Consider the following 18,394-nt stretch of genomic DNA (forward strand, 5'->3'; position numbering starts at 1 on the left):
TCCTTCATCTGCTATTTCTCTGTCTTCTCATTTTGCTTAACTTACTGTGTTTGGGGTCTCCTTTTTGCAGACTGCATGTTTGTAGTTCCCGTTGTTTTTGGTGTCTGCCACCAGTGAGTAATGTTGGTTTAGTGGGTTGTGTAGGCTTCCTGGTGGAGGGGACTGGTACCTGTGTTCTGGTGGATGAGGCTGGATCTTGTCTTTCTGGTGGGCAGGACCATGTCTGGTGGTGTGTTTTGGGGTGTCTGTGACCTTATTATTATTTTAGGCAGTATCTTTGCTAATGGGTGCAGTTGTGTTCCTGTCTTGCTAGTTGTTTGGCATGGCATGTCCAGCATTGGAGATTGCTCATCATTGAGTGTAGCTGGGTCTTAGTGTTGAGATGGAGATCTCTGGGAGAGCTCTCGCTGATTGATATTACGTGGCACCAGGATGGCTCTGGTGATCCAATGTCCTGAATTTGGCTGTCCCACCTCATAGCCTTAGGCCTGGCACACAGTCAGAGTACTAAGACCCTGTTAGCTACATGGCTCAGAAGAAAAGTGAGAAGAAAAAAAAAGAAAGAAAAACAAATAATATAAAGTTATTAAGATAAAATACTAAAAACATATTATTAAAATAAAAAAAGTAATTAAAAAGGAAGACAAGGGCGACCATACCAATAAACAACTCCACCAATCATAACAAGTGGTAAAAACTAAACTAAGATAACCATATAACTCAGAAATTAGTCAGTCGCATACAGCAAACCACAATTCTACAGTTGTTCCCAAAGTTCACCACCTCAATTTTGGGATGATTCATTGTCTATTCAGGTATTCCACAGATGCAGGATACATCAAATTGAATGTGGAGATTTAATCTGCTGCTCCTGAGGCTGCAAAGAGAAATTTCTCTTTCTCTTCTTTGTTCGCACAGCTCCTGGGGTTCAGCTTTGGATTTGGTCTTGCCTTTGTGTGTTGGTCGCCCTCTGACGTCTGTTCTTCACCCAGACAGGAAGGGGTTAAAGGAGCGGCTGATTCGGGGGCTCTGGCTCACTCAGGCTGCGGGGATGGGGAGGTGTATCAAATGCAGGAAGAGTCTGTGGCAGCAGAGGTTGGCATGACGTTGCAACAGCCTGAGGCATGACATGTGTTCTCCTGGGGAAGTTTTCCCTGGATCACGGGACCCTGGCAGTGGTGGGCTGCACAGGCTCCTGGGAGGGGATGTGTGCACAGTGACTTGTGCTTGCACACAGGCTTCTTAGTGGCTACAGCAGAAGACTTAGTGTTTCATGCCTTTCTCTGGTGTCTGTGCTGATAGCCATGTCTCACGCCTGTCTCTGAAGCTCGTTTAGTCGGTGCTCTGAATCCCCTCTCCTCGCACAACCCGAAACAATAGTCTCTTGACTCTTAGGCAGTTCCAGAGTTTTCCCGGATTCCTTCCCAGCTAGCTGTGGCTCACTAGCCCCCTTCAGGCTGTGTTCACACATCCAACCCCAGTCCCTCCCTGGGATCTGACCTCCAAAGCCCAAGCCTCAGCTCCCAGTCCCCACACCCATGGTGGGTAAGCAGACAAGCCTCTTAGGTTGGTGAGTGCTGGTCAGCACTGATCCTCTCTACTGTAACCTCTCTACTTTGCCCTCTGCACCCCTGTTGCTGTGCTCTCTTCCGTGACTCTGAAGCTTCCCCCCTTTCCTCTAATCCCCATCTCCCACAGTGAAGGGACTTCCTAGTGTGTGGAAACTTTTCCTCCTTCACAGCTCCATCCCAGAAGTGCAGGTCCCATCCCTATTCTTTTGTCTCTGTTTTTTCTTTTTTCTTTTGCCCTGCCCAGGTACGTCAGGAGTTTCTTGCCTTTTGGGAAGTCTGAGGTCTTCTGCCAGCATTCAGTAGGTGTTCTGTAGGAGTTGTTCCACATATAGATGTATTTTTGATGTATTTGTGGGGAGAAGGTGATCTCTACATCTTACTCTTCCTTTATCTTGAAGGTCCTCTCCCTTCTTTTATGAAGCTGAAAAATATTCCATGTATGTTTCTATAAATATATTTATATACATTTATATAAAATTTTCTATATTGATATATAGCTGTTTCCATATTCATATATAAACATTTTAATTTATATACATATATTACATTTTCTTGATATAATCATCTATTGATGAACACTTAGGTTGTTTCTGGACCTTGACTATTTTGAATAATACTGCAGTGAACACGGGAATACAGATATATCTTAGAGATCTGGTTTTGTTTCTTTCGGATATATACCCAGAAGTGGGATTTCTGAGTCATATTGTAGTTCTATTTTTAATTTCTTGAAGGACATCCATACTGTTTTCCATAGTGGTTGAACCAATTTATATTGCCACCATCAGTGTACAATTGTTCCCTTTTCTCCACATCCCCTCAGCATTTGTATCTCTTGTCTTTTTAATAATAGCCATTCTGACAGTTGTGAAGTGACATCTCAATGTGTTTTTTATCTGCATTTCTCTGATGATTAGTGGTATCAAGCACCTTTTCATGTACCTATTGGCCATTTGAATGTCTTCATTGAATGTGTCTGGTATATTTCTTGTCCCTTGTATTCTGTAATATATTCCCCTCCTCTCATTCTTATTCTATTTATTGGTTGAACACGTTAGATAATTTGTTATGTAGTATTTGGCTGATTTCAACTTTGTGGAGTTTTCTAACATACACCTGTATTTTCTATATTTCTTATAGACCAGTTGTTATTTATATAGGCCTGGTTAGTATTTTTATTAATAATTTTGGGGGTAAAATACTTTAGCAGATCTGTGTATATTGTGTTTCAGCAAATCAGGTCATCATGTCTGATTTTCTGATATCTAGTCAAGTTTGATCAATAATTTCTGATGTTGTTATCCTGATTCATCCATTGTCTCCTATCACTATTTTTCCAGCTAGTTTTGATGTGTTTTGTCTAGATTAATTATTTTGCTAGGGATTGGAAATGATGATTTTCTAATTCTACCACTGCTTCTGCAATTATTACTTGGAGTCTTTCATTTAAGAAATCTCGCTCATCAGCTATGGTTACCCTGAAATTGTATTGTACAGGAAATGCAGTATCAATGCTTGATTACATCCATGCATTTATCATTTGCAGAATAACTAATTGCATATGTTTCAGTGAGTTACAGTCCTTATTTTGTTTGATGGTCCAATTATCAGCCTTGGCCAGTGATTTCCCCTTAAACTTGGCTTCTATATTCTTTTAAGGATAATGATCTTGTTCATGCTTTATGACAAAATAAATTGCTCCAGGCTGATCTTGTATATTTCCTGACCCAGATCTAGAATCACCTATTTCTGAAGAGCTCTTATTCTTTCAGTGAAAAATCATATTTAGAGATCACAATCTAAATGCCCCATGTGCTCATTGTTATTGGTTTGTCATGATTCTAGAACTTTTAGAAAGACAGAGCTAAAAAATAATTATTTAGAAAAATAGAAAAAAGTTTATACTTTTCTAATTTAAGTCTAATTAATTTCTTCTATTTTATATTTGAATTTATTTTGTGTACACACAAAATCTTTTCTCCTAATGACTTTTAGATTATTCCTTGTTTGGTTTAACTTATAATTATATTTAATAATATTTCAAAATACTATTATCCTTACTAAAATTAAGAACATGATGCAATTTAAGATTTTTTTAAACTATTGATTTAGTGTAAATCCCCCAAAAAATATACAATCATGAAATAATTGTTATGTGTGGTTATGGCACCAATTTTATTTAAAAGTTACATTCATTGGTATCAATTTACTTTTGACTTTTAGTTACTGTGCAAAATGGATTCCTTTAGAAATCATTATCCTGGTGAGGATAGAGTTTTTTTTCCATATGGGATTAGGAGTTTATTCCAAATATGTTTTTTTTCCTGTGGTTCTCAATTCTTTTTCCAGCATTATCATCTATAGACTTACAGAAATGCCTTATTCATAACCATGGTGTCCCATAACATTGCCTCTGACTGAATAACACATTTTACAAAAAGAAAGGGCAGCAATCAGTCGAGCCTGTGGAATTCACTGATCCTACCATATGCTCCATCATCGAGAAACCACTGTCTTGACAGATTAATGAAATAGTCTGTTAAAAACTCAGTGATTGCACCAGCCAAGAGACAGTTTCAAGTGTGTCTGGGGTGTGGCCCTAAACCAGTGACCACCATTTTGATGTCATTTTCCCCACTGCCTGAATGCAGGGCTCTTATTTATGTGCCCTTCATTATCCTCTGCACCACTGTGGATCTTACAGATCTCCTTTTTATAAGTGATTTAGAAGACCCACTTACATTCTGGGGTACTTGGGCATATTATGCCACTAGTTTTATTGATTTATTTTTATTGCCATCCTAATGACTCTGTTTGTTTCTATAAGGGGATTTGAGGAAATTTATGAACACAATTGAATTGTCATTTTTCTCCAATTGTTCAGTTGCTTTTTAAACTACAGTAGTATGTTACTCATTCAATTCTAGCTTTCATTCCACAATGTCATCAGATATTTTCTCTTATGTTTGTTTAGGAGAGTACTCATGAACAATTTCAGGTTGGATTCAGCAAGATTTTGGTTTTGATTTCTGGCTTTGCAACTTGTTTGAACTGAGAATTTTGATAATTTACTTAATTTTGAAAAACTTTAGTTACCTTTTCTGTCAAAAGGTGATAATCATAATTACCTCAGAGAGTAAAGCATACATACATTAATTAGAGTCTTAGAGTACTAACCATAATGCTGAGACATGGACATTTGCCTTTTTTTCCCCATTGCAATTTAATTTTCTTTTCACTTATATTTTAATTTGTTAAAATTTTAATTTGTTAATGATATCAATTAAGAAATAGTTTCTGCTTTTCTTTGTAAATGCTGTACATTGGGAATAAATTCCTTAAGAAGAAAATTGTCTAGTGTCCAAAGATATTGAAGGAAACACATTTGGTTTATTTCTTTTCAATAAAACGTTTACCAAATGAATGCCATCCAATGACAAATCAAAAATATTCTAAGCAAGTCATCAGAAAGTCTAACTCCATTGGCCGAAGAGATTGGTTTCATTAAAACTATTGATCACCCCTTTCTTCCAAATTACTTATGCTGATTTGTCATATCAGACAAATACATTTTACAAATAGTCACCGACAAAAAGAGTAGAGTGTGTTTGTGTCTATAATATTTACTTGTAACCAATATGTGTAATACTTTACTGTAAAATATAAATTTCTAGAAATTGAGGACCAAGTTGTGTGTATTTTCTGTATCACTCCTAACATATTGTGAGAGATCAATAAATATTAAACCAACACATTGTGCTTCCACAAAACTAGACATGAATTCATAAAGTGACAATCCAAGCACCAGGCAAAGTATCTCATTTGGAACTAACCATATAAAGAGGCAATAGGGAACAGATTAAAGGGCACAGCTGTCTCGTTCCACAAGTTTAGTTGGAAAATAGCCCAGAGAATATGGGAATATGTGACTGTACATCTTTCCTATAGACTCATCTCTTCTGGGCTCCAGGGGGTTTTACAACAGCACCTTTCCTCTTCACTGAAGATCTGTGATGCTCACACATTGACAGCAGTTAGTTTTTCTACTTACTGAACTAAAATTTTAGTGTAACACTCATCCCCCCAATGACTAATGAAGAGTCTGAAAAACGTATACCACATTCAATTCAGTTCCACACAACCTTAGCTGCTTATATTTGAGGTGATAGCAGAGAAGTTAAAGAAAATGAAAGACACAGTCTACCTTTCCTTTAAACAGTATTTTACAGATTCTTTTCACCTAGTAAAGCTATATCTTTAGTCTTGAATTGCATGAAGGTGCAACTTATATCTTCTCATGTATCAGATATCATCAGGCAAACTGGAATTTTTAAAATTATTATATGTTCATTATAAGTGTTCTTTTTGTGGTTAACATTGTTGAATACTCCTAGGAATTCAAGAAAAATAATATCTGTGGGTGGGTGAGGGGAAATTGGAGGAAGGTGGTCAAAAGGTATGAACTTCCAGGTACAGATATATAAGTAGTAGGGATGTAATATACAGCATGGTGACTATATTTAGCACTGATGTGTGATACAAAAGCAAATTGTTAAAAGAGAAAATTGTAAGACTTCTTATCACAAAGAAAAATAATTCTTTTTGTGTTTTCGCTTTTTATTGTATCTGTATGAGATGATGAATGCTAACTAAACTTATTGTGGTAATCATTTCACAATATAGTGACGTATGTCAATTATATCTCAATAAAACTGGGGAAAAAAGCAAAACAGAATCTGAAAATTTGCCATTGGATTTGGTAATAAGAGGTTATTATAAAATTTAATTTGCTTAAACGAAAAAAAAAAAAAACCACCACAACAACAGTTTACTCATTTCTCTGCCTTCTACCCTCCTCCCCCTTTGGAAACCACCAGTCTGTTTTCTGTCTCTATTTAGCTTGTTATTTCTTTATTTATTCTATTCCACATATAAGACAGACCATATGGTATTTGTCTTTCTCTGTCTCACTTGTTTCACTTAGCATAATGCCCTAAAGGTCCATCCATGTTGTCCTTAATGGCAAGATTTCATTCTATTTTATGATTGAATAATATTTAATTTATGTATATGTATCACATTTTATTTATGCATTCATCCATCAATGGATGCTTAGGTTGTTTCCATATCTTGTGGCTAGGTAAATAATGTTGCAATGAATATGTGGGCTATATATTTATATATATATATTTTTTCAAGTTAATGTTTTCATTTTCTTTGGATAGGTACCCAGAAGTGGAATTGCTGGATCATACGGTAGTTCTATTTTTAATTTTTGGCAGAACCTCCATACTATTTTCCATGGTGGCTGTACCAACTTACATTCCCAGAAACAGTGCACAAGCATTTCCTTTTCTCCACATCCTTGCCGACACTTGTTTTCTCTTTTCTATGTAATAGCCGTTCTAAGAGGTATGACATGATATCTCATTGTAGTTTCGATTTGCATTTCCCTAATGATTAGTGATGTAGGGCATCTTTTCATGTAGCTGTTGGCCATCTATATGTCTTCTATGGAAAAATACCTATTCAGATATTTTGACCATTTTTTAATTGGATTGTTTTATTGCTATTGAATTGTATGAGTTCTTCATGTTTTGGATATTAGCCCCTTAACAGACATATAATTTGCAAACATTTTCTCCCATTCAGTGGGTTGCCTTTCCATTTTGTTGATGATTTCCTTTGCTGTTCAGAGGCTTTTTAGTTTGATGTAGTCCCACTTGTTTATTTTTGCTTTTGTTGCTTTTGCTTTTGGTGTCAGTTTCAAAATATTATTTCCAAGGCCTATGTCAAGGAGCATAGTGCCTGTTTTCTTCTAGGAGTTTTATGATTTCATGTCTTAACATTAGAGTCTTTAATCCATTTTGAGTTAATTTTTGTGTCTGGTGTAAGATAGTGGTCCAGTTTCATTCTTTTGCATGTGGCTGTCCAGTTTCTCTAACACCATTCATTAAAGAGCCTGTCCTTCCCACATTGTAAATTCTTGGCCCCTTTGTTATTAAAGAATGACCATATATATGTAGGTTTATTTATGGGCTCTCTATTCTGTTCCATTGATCTATGTGTCTGTTTTTATGCCAATACCATGCTCTTTTAAATTTCTTTTTATTGGGGTATAGTTGTTTTAAAATGTTGTGTTAGTTTCTACTGTACAGAGAAGTGGAATTCCCTATGCCATACAGCAGGTTCTTATTAGTTATCTATTTTAAGCATATTAGTGTATATATGTCAGTCCCAGTCTTCCAATTCATCCCAACCCTCCACCTCTGACTTTTCCCCCTTAGTGTCTATATGTTTGTTCTCTACATCTGTGTCTCTATTTCTGCCTTGCGAACTGGTTCATCTGTACTATTTTTCTAGAGTCCACACGTATGTGTTAATATACAATATTTGTTTTTCTCTTTCTGACTTACTTCATTCTGTATGACAGTCTCTAGGTCCATCCACATCTCTACAAATGACCCAATTTCATTCCTTTTATGGCTGAGTAATATTCCACTGTATGTATGTACCACTCCTTCTTTATCCATTCATCTGTCAATGGACATTTAGGTTGCTTCCATGACCTGGCTGTTGTAAATAGTGCTGCAATGAACATTGGGGTGTGTGTGTCTTTTTGAATTATGGTTTTCTCTGGTTATATGCCCAGAAGTGGGATTCCTGGATCATATGGTAATTCTATATTTAATTTTTTAAGGAACCTCCATACTGTTCTCCATAGTGGCTCTATCAACTTACATTCCCACCAACAGTGCAAGAGGGTCCCCTTTTCTCCACACTCTCTCTAGCATTTATTGTTTGTAGATTTTCTGATGATGCCCATTCTAACTGGTGTGAGGTGATACTTCATTGTAGTTTTGATTTGCATTTCTCTAATAATTAGTGATGTTGAGCATGTTTTCATGTGTTTGTTGGCCATCTGTATGTATTCTTTGGAGAAATGTCTATTTAGGTCTTCTGCCCATTTTTGGATTGGGTTGTTTGTTTTTTTGTTACTGAGCTGCATGGGCTGTTTATATATGTTGGAGATGCTGTCTTAATTACTTTATCTTTTAATATATTTTGAAATAAAGAAGCACAATACCTCTAGCTTTGTTCTTCTTTCTCAAGATTGCTTTGGCTGGTCTGGGTCTTTTATGGTTCCATAAAAGAATTTTAGGATTGTTTTTTCTATTTCTGTGAAAAATGACAAAAGAATTTTGATATGAATTGCATTGAATCTGTATATTGCTTTGGGTAGTATGGCCATTTTAACAATATTTATTTTCATTGTGTTTTTCATAGTGTTAATTTTTTTTAACTTTTAGCACTTTAGAAAATGTAAAAATATTACAAACATAAGATTTAGTGCTTTTAACCATTCTGTGAAGTAAGAAGAACTGGTATTGATTTTCCCAATATAGAGATGAAAAGTCTGACCCTCAGAAAATTATGCAGTTTGCATAAACTCATTGGAAAGTGAGGGTAAGAGACCAGGCTAGAACTCATGTCTCTGGCTCTAATTTCGCATACTTTTCAAAACAATACATTGTTTTAATTCACTCATTAGTGAATTATGTATTGAGTACCTACTACGTGTCAAGAAAGTTATTCTACTAAAAATGATAGAAAAGGTCACTGTCCTCCTGGGACTTTGTAATCTAATGAAGTAAATATATAAGTGAACAAAGCTATCACAATATGTGTTAAGTGCAATAAAACATTATGCAGGGTGAGATAAAGTAGGCCAGAGGAGGCCTCTGGGGGTTGGATTACCAGATTGAGCAAATACCATTTGAATCTAAATTTAAGATAGCCAACATATTTTTTATTTGTATTTTGTGTCCTGTGCAACATTCCTATACTAAAAAATATTGTTAATCTGAAGTTCAAATTTAACTGGACATCCTGTATTTTATCTGCCAGTTCTGTTTCGGAGGCGACTTTGGAACTAAGACCTGAATGAAATGAAAGTGCCAACTATACAACAGTCCAGGCAAAAAACATCCAATATAGGATCAGCTAAGTGTTTGAATCCAGAAAGTTCTTGATTCAAACACTTAGCTGACTAAATAAATATACAAATGTGCTTTGATCTTGGTGAGTGAGGATAATAATTGTTCAAGGTGATGTTAGAGAGATAAGCAGAGCCAGAAAGTACAGATGAACCTTGGAGATATTGCAGGTTTTATTCCAGACAAGCACAATAAATTGAGTCCCAGGAATTTTTGGTTTCCCAGTGTATATGAAAGTTATATTTACACTATACTATAGTCTATTAAGCATGAAATAACATTATGACTAAAAAAGCAATGTACATGCCTTAATTAAAAATGACATTATTGCTAAAAATGCTAGCCATCATCTGAGCCTTCAGTGAGTCATAATCTTTTTGCTGGTTGAAGGGACTTGCCTGAATGTTGATGGCTGCTGACTGATCAGGGTGATGGTTGGCGAAGGTTGGGGTGGCCATGGCAATTTCTTAAAATAAGACAGCAGTGAAGTTTGCTGCATGGATTGACTCTTCTTTCACAAATAATTTCTCTTTAGCATGCAATGCTGTTTGATAGCATTTCACCCAGAGTAGTACTTCTTTCAAAATTGGAGTCAATCCTCTAAAACCCTGCCACTGCCTCATCAACTAAGTTTATGTAACATTCTAAATCCTTTTTTGTCATTTTTACAATCTCCCCAACATCTTCACCAGGAGTGGATTCCATCTCAACAAACCACTTTCTTGGCTCATCTGTAAGAAGCAACCCTTCATCAATTCAAGTTTTATCATGAGATTGGAGCAATTCAGTCACATCTTCAGACTCCAAGTCTAATTCTACTTCTCTTGCTACATCCACCACATCTGCAGTTACTTCCTCCACTGAAGTCTTTTTTATCTTTTATAAAGGTACTTTATATTTTTTTAATTAATTAATTAATTTATTTTTGGCTGCATTGGGTCTTCATTGTTGTGCGCAGGTTTCTCTAGTTGCGGTGAGTCAGGGCTGCTCTTCATTGCGGTGCACGGGCTTCTAATTTCAGTGACTTCTCTTGTTGTGGGGCACGGGCTCTAGGCACATGGGCTTCAGTAGTTGTGGCTCATGGACTCTAGAGTGCAGGCTCAGTAGTTGTGGCACACGGGCTTAGTTGCTCTGCAACATGTGGGATCTTCCCGAATCAGGTCTCAAACCCATGTCCCCTGCATTGGCAGGTGGATTCTTAACCACTGCACCACCAGGGAAGTCCATCCACTGAAGTCTTGAACCCCTCATAGGCATCTATGAGAATTAGAATCAACCTCTTCAAACTCCTGTTAATGTTCATGTTTTAACCTCTTTCCACAAATCATGAATGTTTTTAATGACATCTCAGATGGTGACTCCTTTCTAGAGGTTTTCAATTCACTTTGCCCAGTTCATCAGAGGAATCACTATTTGTGGCAGCTGGAGCCTTACGACATGCGTTTCTTAAATAATAAGACTTCAAAGTCAAAATGACTCCTCAATTCTTGAGCTGCAAAATGGATGTTGTGTTAGCAGGCATGAAAACAATCTGAATCTTATTGTACATCTGCATCAGAGCTCTTGGGAGAACAAGTGCATTGTAAATGAGCAATCATATTTTGAAAGATTTTTTTTTTTTCTCTGAGCAGTAGGTCTCAGCAATGAGCTTGAAACATTCAGTAAATAATGTTATGAGCATTTGTGCTGTCATCCAGGCTTCGTTTTTCCATTTGTAGAGCACAGGCAGAGTAGATTTAGCATAATTCTTAAGAGCCCTAAAATTTTCAGAATGGTAAATAAACATTGCCTTCAACTTCAAGTCACTAGCTGCATTAGCCCCTAACAAGAGAATCAGCCTGTCCTTTGAAGTCAGACATTGACTTCTCCTCTCTAGCTATGGAAGTCCTCCATGGCATCTTCTCCCAATATAAGGCTGTTTTGTCTACACTGGAAATCTGTTGTTTAGTTTAGCCATCTTTATTAATTATCTTAGCTAGGTCTTCTGGATAACTTGCTAGATCTTCTTTATTAGCATTTGCTGCTTCACCTTGCACTTTTGTATTATGGAGAGGGCTTTCTTTTTTTAAACCTCAAAAAACAATCTCAGATATCTTCAAACTTTTCTTCTGTGCCTATCTTGGCTCTCTCAGCCTTCATAGAACTAAAGAAAGTTAAGGCCTTGTTCTGGATTAGACTTTGGTTTAAGGGAATATTGTGGCTGATTTGATCTCTTATCCAGACCACTAAGACTTTCTCTTTATCAGCAATAAGGCTGTTTCACTTTGTTACCATTTGTGTGTTCACTGGAGTAGCACTTTTAATTTCCTTCAAGTTTTATTTTGCATTAACAACTTGACTGTCTGTTTGGTACAAGAGGCCTAGCTTTTAACCTCTCTCTGCTTTGGACACACCTTCCTCACTAAACTTAATCACTTCTAACCTTTGATTTAAATTGAGAGATGTGTGACTCTTCCTTTTACTTGAACACTTAGAGGCCACTGAAGTTATTAATTGGCCTAATTTCAATACTGTTGTGTCTCAGGGGATAGGGAGGCTTGAGAAGAAAGAGAGATATGGGGGAATTGTTAGTCAGTGGAGTAGTCAGAACACACACAACACAACATTTATTGATCAAGTTCACCATATTATATGGGTGTGGTTCGAGGTGCCTCAAAACAACTATAATAGTAACATCAATGATCACTGATTGCAGATCACCATAACAAATATAATCATAATGAAGAAGTTTGAAATATTGAAAGAATTACAAAAATGTGACACAGAGACATAATGTGAGCAAGTGCTATTAGAAAAATGACACCAGTAGGCTTGCTCAATGCCGAGTTGCCTTCATTTTATAAAAAACACCTATCTGTGAAGTGCAATAAAAATGAGATATGCCTGTATAGAGCCCTCCAAGTTAGGAGCGTGGACTATATTCTGAGTATATCATATATCTCTTAAGAGGTTGTAAGCTGTAAAGACACTGTCTGACTTATGCTTTTAAAATAAATCCTCTGGCTTCTATATAGTAAATAGGTTGAAGAGTGGGGCAAAATTTGGAGCAGGGAATGTGATTAGGAGACAATTTCTAAGGTCCAGATGAGAAAATCTTGACTTGAGTTTAGTGGTGGTAGCAAGCATAGAGAAGTGGATGGATTTGAGTTTGGCATTTAAGATGGAATCTAGAAGACTTGGTATGAGGAATGAGAAAAGGGAGAAATTAAGAATGCCTCCTAGTTTTAGACTCAAGCAACTGATATACAGTGATGGCATCTCCTAAGAAGAAAAAGTGTATAAGGAAAAAGTCAGGGATGGGATTGGTAATTAAATGATCTTTTTTACGGCATGTTAAATTTGAGAGGGCTGTTAGATTTAGGAATAGAGAGGTCAAATCAACATTTGGTTCTCATCTGAGAGAGGAGGCTGAGAGTCATCAATGAAAATGGTGTTTGGAGCAAGGCTGGAGATGATACCAGAAAGAAAAATAATTTATATAGAGAAAATCAAAAGGTTCATGATAAATCCTGGTGCAATTCAACATTTAATGGAGTAAGAATCAGCAACAGAGAGTGAGAAGAGCCTAAAATGTTAAATCAAAGATGCTAAGATAGAAAAGTGTTTAGAAAAGACCAGATGACTGATCATATATATTCTAATACATTGGTGATACTTAGAACAGATTTAAGACAGGAATTTATTTGTTTGACTCAGCTAAATGGGGTCTTTGTTCACCTTGAGAAGAGTTCTTCAAATGTATTAAGTGAAAAATTTAAACACAAGCCTCAGGTACTTTGTGACTGAAATCTGGGTTTGTTTAAATAATGTTTATATAGATATTTCTTGGGAATTCAAATACTAGAAAGTCTCTAATATATAAAAATGAGTTGAGCTACCCATCTCCAAAATATCATTCCCTATTAACTTTTCTTCATTTGCCAAGCATTTAGTTAGCAACTATTACATAAAATCACTGGTCTAATTTTTATGAATTAAAATAAGTTAGGGATATATTTCTTAATCTCAGAAAATAAAGTAGAAGAAATTGAAAAGTCTATAACTAACTATAAAATACTGCTTCATAAGTGCAAAAATAGAAATATTGTTAAAGTTATACAAAATTCTGTTTGGGAATTTGGTGTACCTACATTTAAACCAGAACACTAAATAATATGCCAACACTTGAATTCCGGCTAAAGGAGACTTTTTGAGTGACTGCTCCTTCTTCCTAGTCCCTAGAAGCTGAATCTGATAAATCACTTGGTAAAAAAAATCAGTATCATCATATTTCCTACTTTGTCTTTTGTCATTCACAATGAAAAATTAGTGTTACATTATTAAGGTAGCTGGTGTTAATATCATCCTAAAAGTTAATTAATTATTTTAGTGCAGAGAGCAGAATATTATGAGAGGAGTTTCAAATGCATTAAATATATCAGTTACAATGTTCACTGCAATACACTGCAACTATTTTGGTCTGAATGATCCAAGTGCATTCTCTAAATTTTGTTAATTTAATCTTGCCAAATCCACTGGAAAACAATCAAAATAAGATGCATTTTTATCCTCTAGGGGTGAGTCCATAACGTTGCACTTTATACATCAATCTATATTCATGCCTTCTTCAGAGGCAAGAACAGCTCATCTTCATGATCGTGATGCATATTTATGCTTCATTATTTTGTATCCAATTAAAATGTGTTATAGATTTCATAAGGAGGTGATTTGTTTCATACTTATATTTATAAAAACAATGTGTTTAGTCTTTCCATAATACTTGATTGGAAAAAGTCCCTTAAAGGAAATAGTCTTAAAAGAGGAGTTTGAATGGCTGGAACTACCATTACTGAGGTTCTGAAGGGAATGAAATGCTATGCTGAGTCATATGTAGGAAAAAAAAAAATTCTCAAATTCAAAAACATTAGACATGTAATTCTCCTCAGATTAATTTAATGTCTCCAGCAAATTAAAAATATCATCTCTATTCACCAAAGTCATCAGATTTACCAACTGAGCTTTATTACATTATGATAAACAGCAAAACTGATGACTATACTGGAGAATTAATGGTATTGCTAACAAAAGGGAAGTGATCAATTATATAAATAATTTCTACATTTTTTATATAAATAATTTGGACAAAACCATGAACTTTGCTATATGATCATTGTTATTATCAACTAAATATCATAGACATCGTAATTATGGCCTTTCTTATAAATAAGGAAATGGCAATATATTTCTATCAAAGCATCTTCAATTCATTAGCTATATCACTGGAGTTAAGTTCAATTGACAGTTCTCATATTGAAAAAAAAAAAAAAGGAGAGAATCTTGGTTCCAGTAAAACTTAACCACTAGTTCAATGACTTCTGCTATTGCTGCTATTTAACTAATATTTTGAAAAATTGCTTAGTGTAAATCTTGAAATTTATTATAGTACTGTAATTTTAAGGTACAATATTTCCTCTTTTGTTCTGCCTTAATGGTTACATTTTTATTATTTTACCAAGGAAAATACACAGTGATTTAAAAATTCAAATAGTATTTATGAGCACTTGTACATTTTGTCCATCCCACTCTATTTCCACTCCCTGGAGAGAAAGATTTTCAACATTTTAGTTATTTCCTGTGGTTATTGCCTTCATGTTTATAAATAATGTGTTTCAATGTTATTTTCTTAAATTGCCTTACCAATGTGCATATGCCATACTATTTAGTTATTTCAATATTCTCTTTCTACTTAATTGGGGCTGTATAAACTTTCAGAGTTGTGTCAAGTAGTGTACTATGACAATCTTTTCTTTCTGTACATTTTTTTCCTAGAGTTACTTACTTCAAGTTTTCATTTCTTTCCTAATTTTATATTGCTATTCATAATACTTGCAAACGTTCTATCAGAATACAATTTCCCACATGGTGAAGAACATCAGGTGATGTATCAGTTCCAATTAATTTTCTTTACTGGATTCAATCCTTTTGGCCCCTCCATTCTTTTGCCCCTGTTTGTACCCTAATTCTCTAGGCCAGTAGCACAGCTGGCTCTTCCTCTTGCTTATCTTCTTCTTTGTATCAGTTTTTTTCCTTCATTTTGCTAGAATGTAGTTTCCAGAAAAGTATTGATAATGATTTGTGTATAAATGGTACATTTTTGAGATATTTAAGCTTGAAGATTTTCTTATTTTATCATTGTTAATTAAGGTTTTTATGAATCCCAGTTGAAAATTATCTTTCTTTAGAATTTTGAAGGCATTGCACTTTTGTCTTCTTCCTTCTGATGGTTTTGTTGGGAAATCAAATGCCATGTTTGTCTTTTTTTCTATCTTTATTAGCATCTTCACTTTATTTTCATTCTTCAGAGGTTTGAAACTATGTTTTGGGAGACAATGCTCCATGAATATTTTCACACTTCTGCATTTTTATGACTTACTGAACAGAGACTACTGACAACCTAGGTTAAAGGTGTGCTTGAAGGGCAAACATGCTTTGGACATTAGAGATTGTCTATTTCTCTGGGGGAATTTAATGTCTTCTCTTTCCTGAAGCTATTTATTCAGATTACAGAGAGATGAAGAAAAGGTAGAGATTTTCTCCTCTTCCAGAGCAAATGTTCCCTCTCCTAGAGGTGAGAGGGCCAGATGTACCCTCCTTTCTGTATAGCTACGAGAATTTGGAAGTTCCTCTTTTGTGGTGCAAACCCTACTGAACATGCAGGTTAGAGCAGGCTCTGTCTTAACTCTTTGGGAAATTGAGATGTAAGGGACTACTATTATGATACTACTCTGTCATGTGTAATAAAATGTTCAATCTCTCATCTGGAGGTCTGTACACAGATTAACAAGTAAGTAGACTAAATCCTAGACCTTCCCAACTTCAGGTACAACAACAGTTTAAAAGTGTGTGATTTATTCATCATTTGTTCTAGATACCCTCAATCTAAAAATCCTTTCCCTTAAGTCTAGAATACTTACTTGTATTAGCTTTCAGTGGTTCTCTTTCCTCCTTTTTCTCTGTTCTCTCCTTGTTGGATCTGTATTAGTTGTATATTGGACCAGACTCTAGTTTTCTTGTTTTTCTTTCCAATTTAACATGCCCTTTTTTCCATCTGTTTTTGTTACTGTTGGTGTTGCTAAAATACCTGCATGATTACTTACATCTAATATTCTTAGCCATATTAAAAATAACAAGATTCATATATTTTGACTCACATTTTTGTTCCAAAAATATATTTCATGTCCTTTCTTTTTTATAGCTAATTTATGTTTCATGGATAAAAATATCTCACCATTTTGAAAATATTATATCCTCAGAGATTATCTCTAGCTTTCTACCCAAGGATTTTTTTTTTCTTTCTAGTTTGATTGTTATCTCTCACTGTCTTTCTTCAAATCTCGAATGATTCTTAAATGTCCATTTGTATATAATCCTGAGGTATTACATAGCAAGTTAAACTTTCTGGGAATATGATCATGGACTGGGAACTTGCCAATTGTTAGGATATCCAGGAAGGGATCCCTAAATATCCATATGCAATAGTCTTTTCTCTAGGACTGTTCAGTTTCTGACTGGGGTGGAGTGATGGAAGGGAGTAAATGTTTACATGTGACTACCATTGTTCTAAAACTGAACAGCCCCAGAGAAGTTGGAGATTTTAATTTTTTCAATTTAAAGATTTTCATTTAATCCCACTCTTTCAATACTTGCCTTTTCCCTGTGTTACTCTTTGACTGAGGATCCTGAGCCTGAACCTTTCTAGTTAAGTTTCTTCATAGAATAAACCTGGCAAAAAGAGTAAGTACTCAACTGGCTCCATATTTAAAAGACATCCTGAGATTTAACTTCCTTACATAGGCTTTCTTACAAATTCCCTGTTTCAGTCATATCTCCCTTTGTCCTTCTTAGTTATCAGGAACATACAAAGCCTGACAACTAGGGAGCTTCTATAAAGAGACTAAAGTTGCTTCTTTCTCCCGTTGCGGAGCACAGGCTCTGGACGCACAGGCTCCAGACGCGCAGACTCAGCGGCCATGGCTCACGGGCCCAGCCGCTCCGCGGCATGTGGGATCTTCCCGGACCGGGGCACGAACCCGTATCCCCTGCATCGGCAGGCGGACTCTCAACCACTGCGCCACCAGGGAAGCCCCAAAGTTGCTTCTTATTAGACTTCATTTGTTCTGGTTTGGTGTTCAGCTTATCTTTTCCTGCTAATTTCTTTATATCATTATCATCTCCCCAAATATTACTTGTCTATTCTTGTATCCTCTCACACTTTTTTGCTGGGGAGGAAGGTTGGACTTTTTTCCCTCAACTTAAGTATCACAAGGGAATATATAAAAATAGGTATTCAATTCATTGTTAATTTGGAAATCCAAGTTTATTTTTTGGTTCAAATTAAACAAACATTTTTTTGTCTACTATCATCTTGGGTTCTATATTAAGCTTTATTTTTAATGTCAGTGTTTATTCTATTATTTATTAGATCCTAAACAGTAGAGATGAACTTGACAAATATAGGTAAACAAAATCTAATTGCCCAATAATCTGAATAGTCCATGCATTCATTTAGTTAACACATATTCATTGAATGCCTGAACTATGTGAGTTAATAAAAAGGTAAGTATTTCTACTCCCAGTGAGATTACATTCCAATGGAGAAGACAGGTATTAAACAATAGACCTTATTAACCACAATAAGTATTTTTGTATAAGCCATATTATAATTTAACTATAATTTATATAGTACATTAGATAGTGATACATTCTATTGAAAAATAAAGTGTAGAACAGGAAAAAGGATTTAGGAATGAGGGATGTACAGGATGAGGGAAGTACAAGTTGAAGTAT

The sequence above is a fragment of the Monodon monoceros genome, unplaced genomic scaffold (genome assembly GCF_005190385.1).
Source record: "Monodon monoceros isolate NGI ecotype Baffin Bay Population unplaced genomic scaffold, NGI_Narwhal_1 Super_Scaffold_11, whole genome shotgun sequence".
In the NCBI taxonomy this organism is placed as follows: Eukaryota; Metazoa; Chordata; class Mammalia; order Artiodactyla; family Monodontidae; genus Monodon; species Monodon monoceros.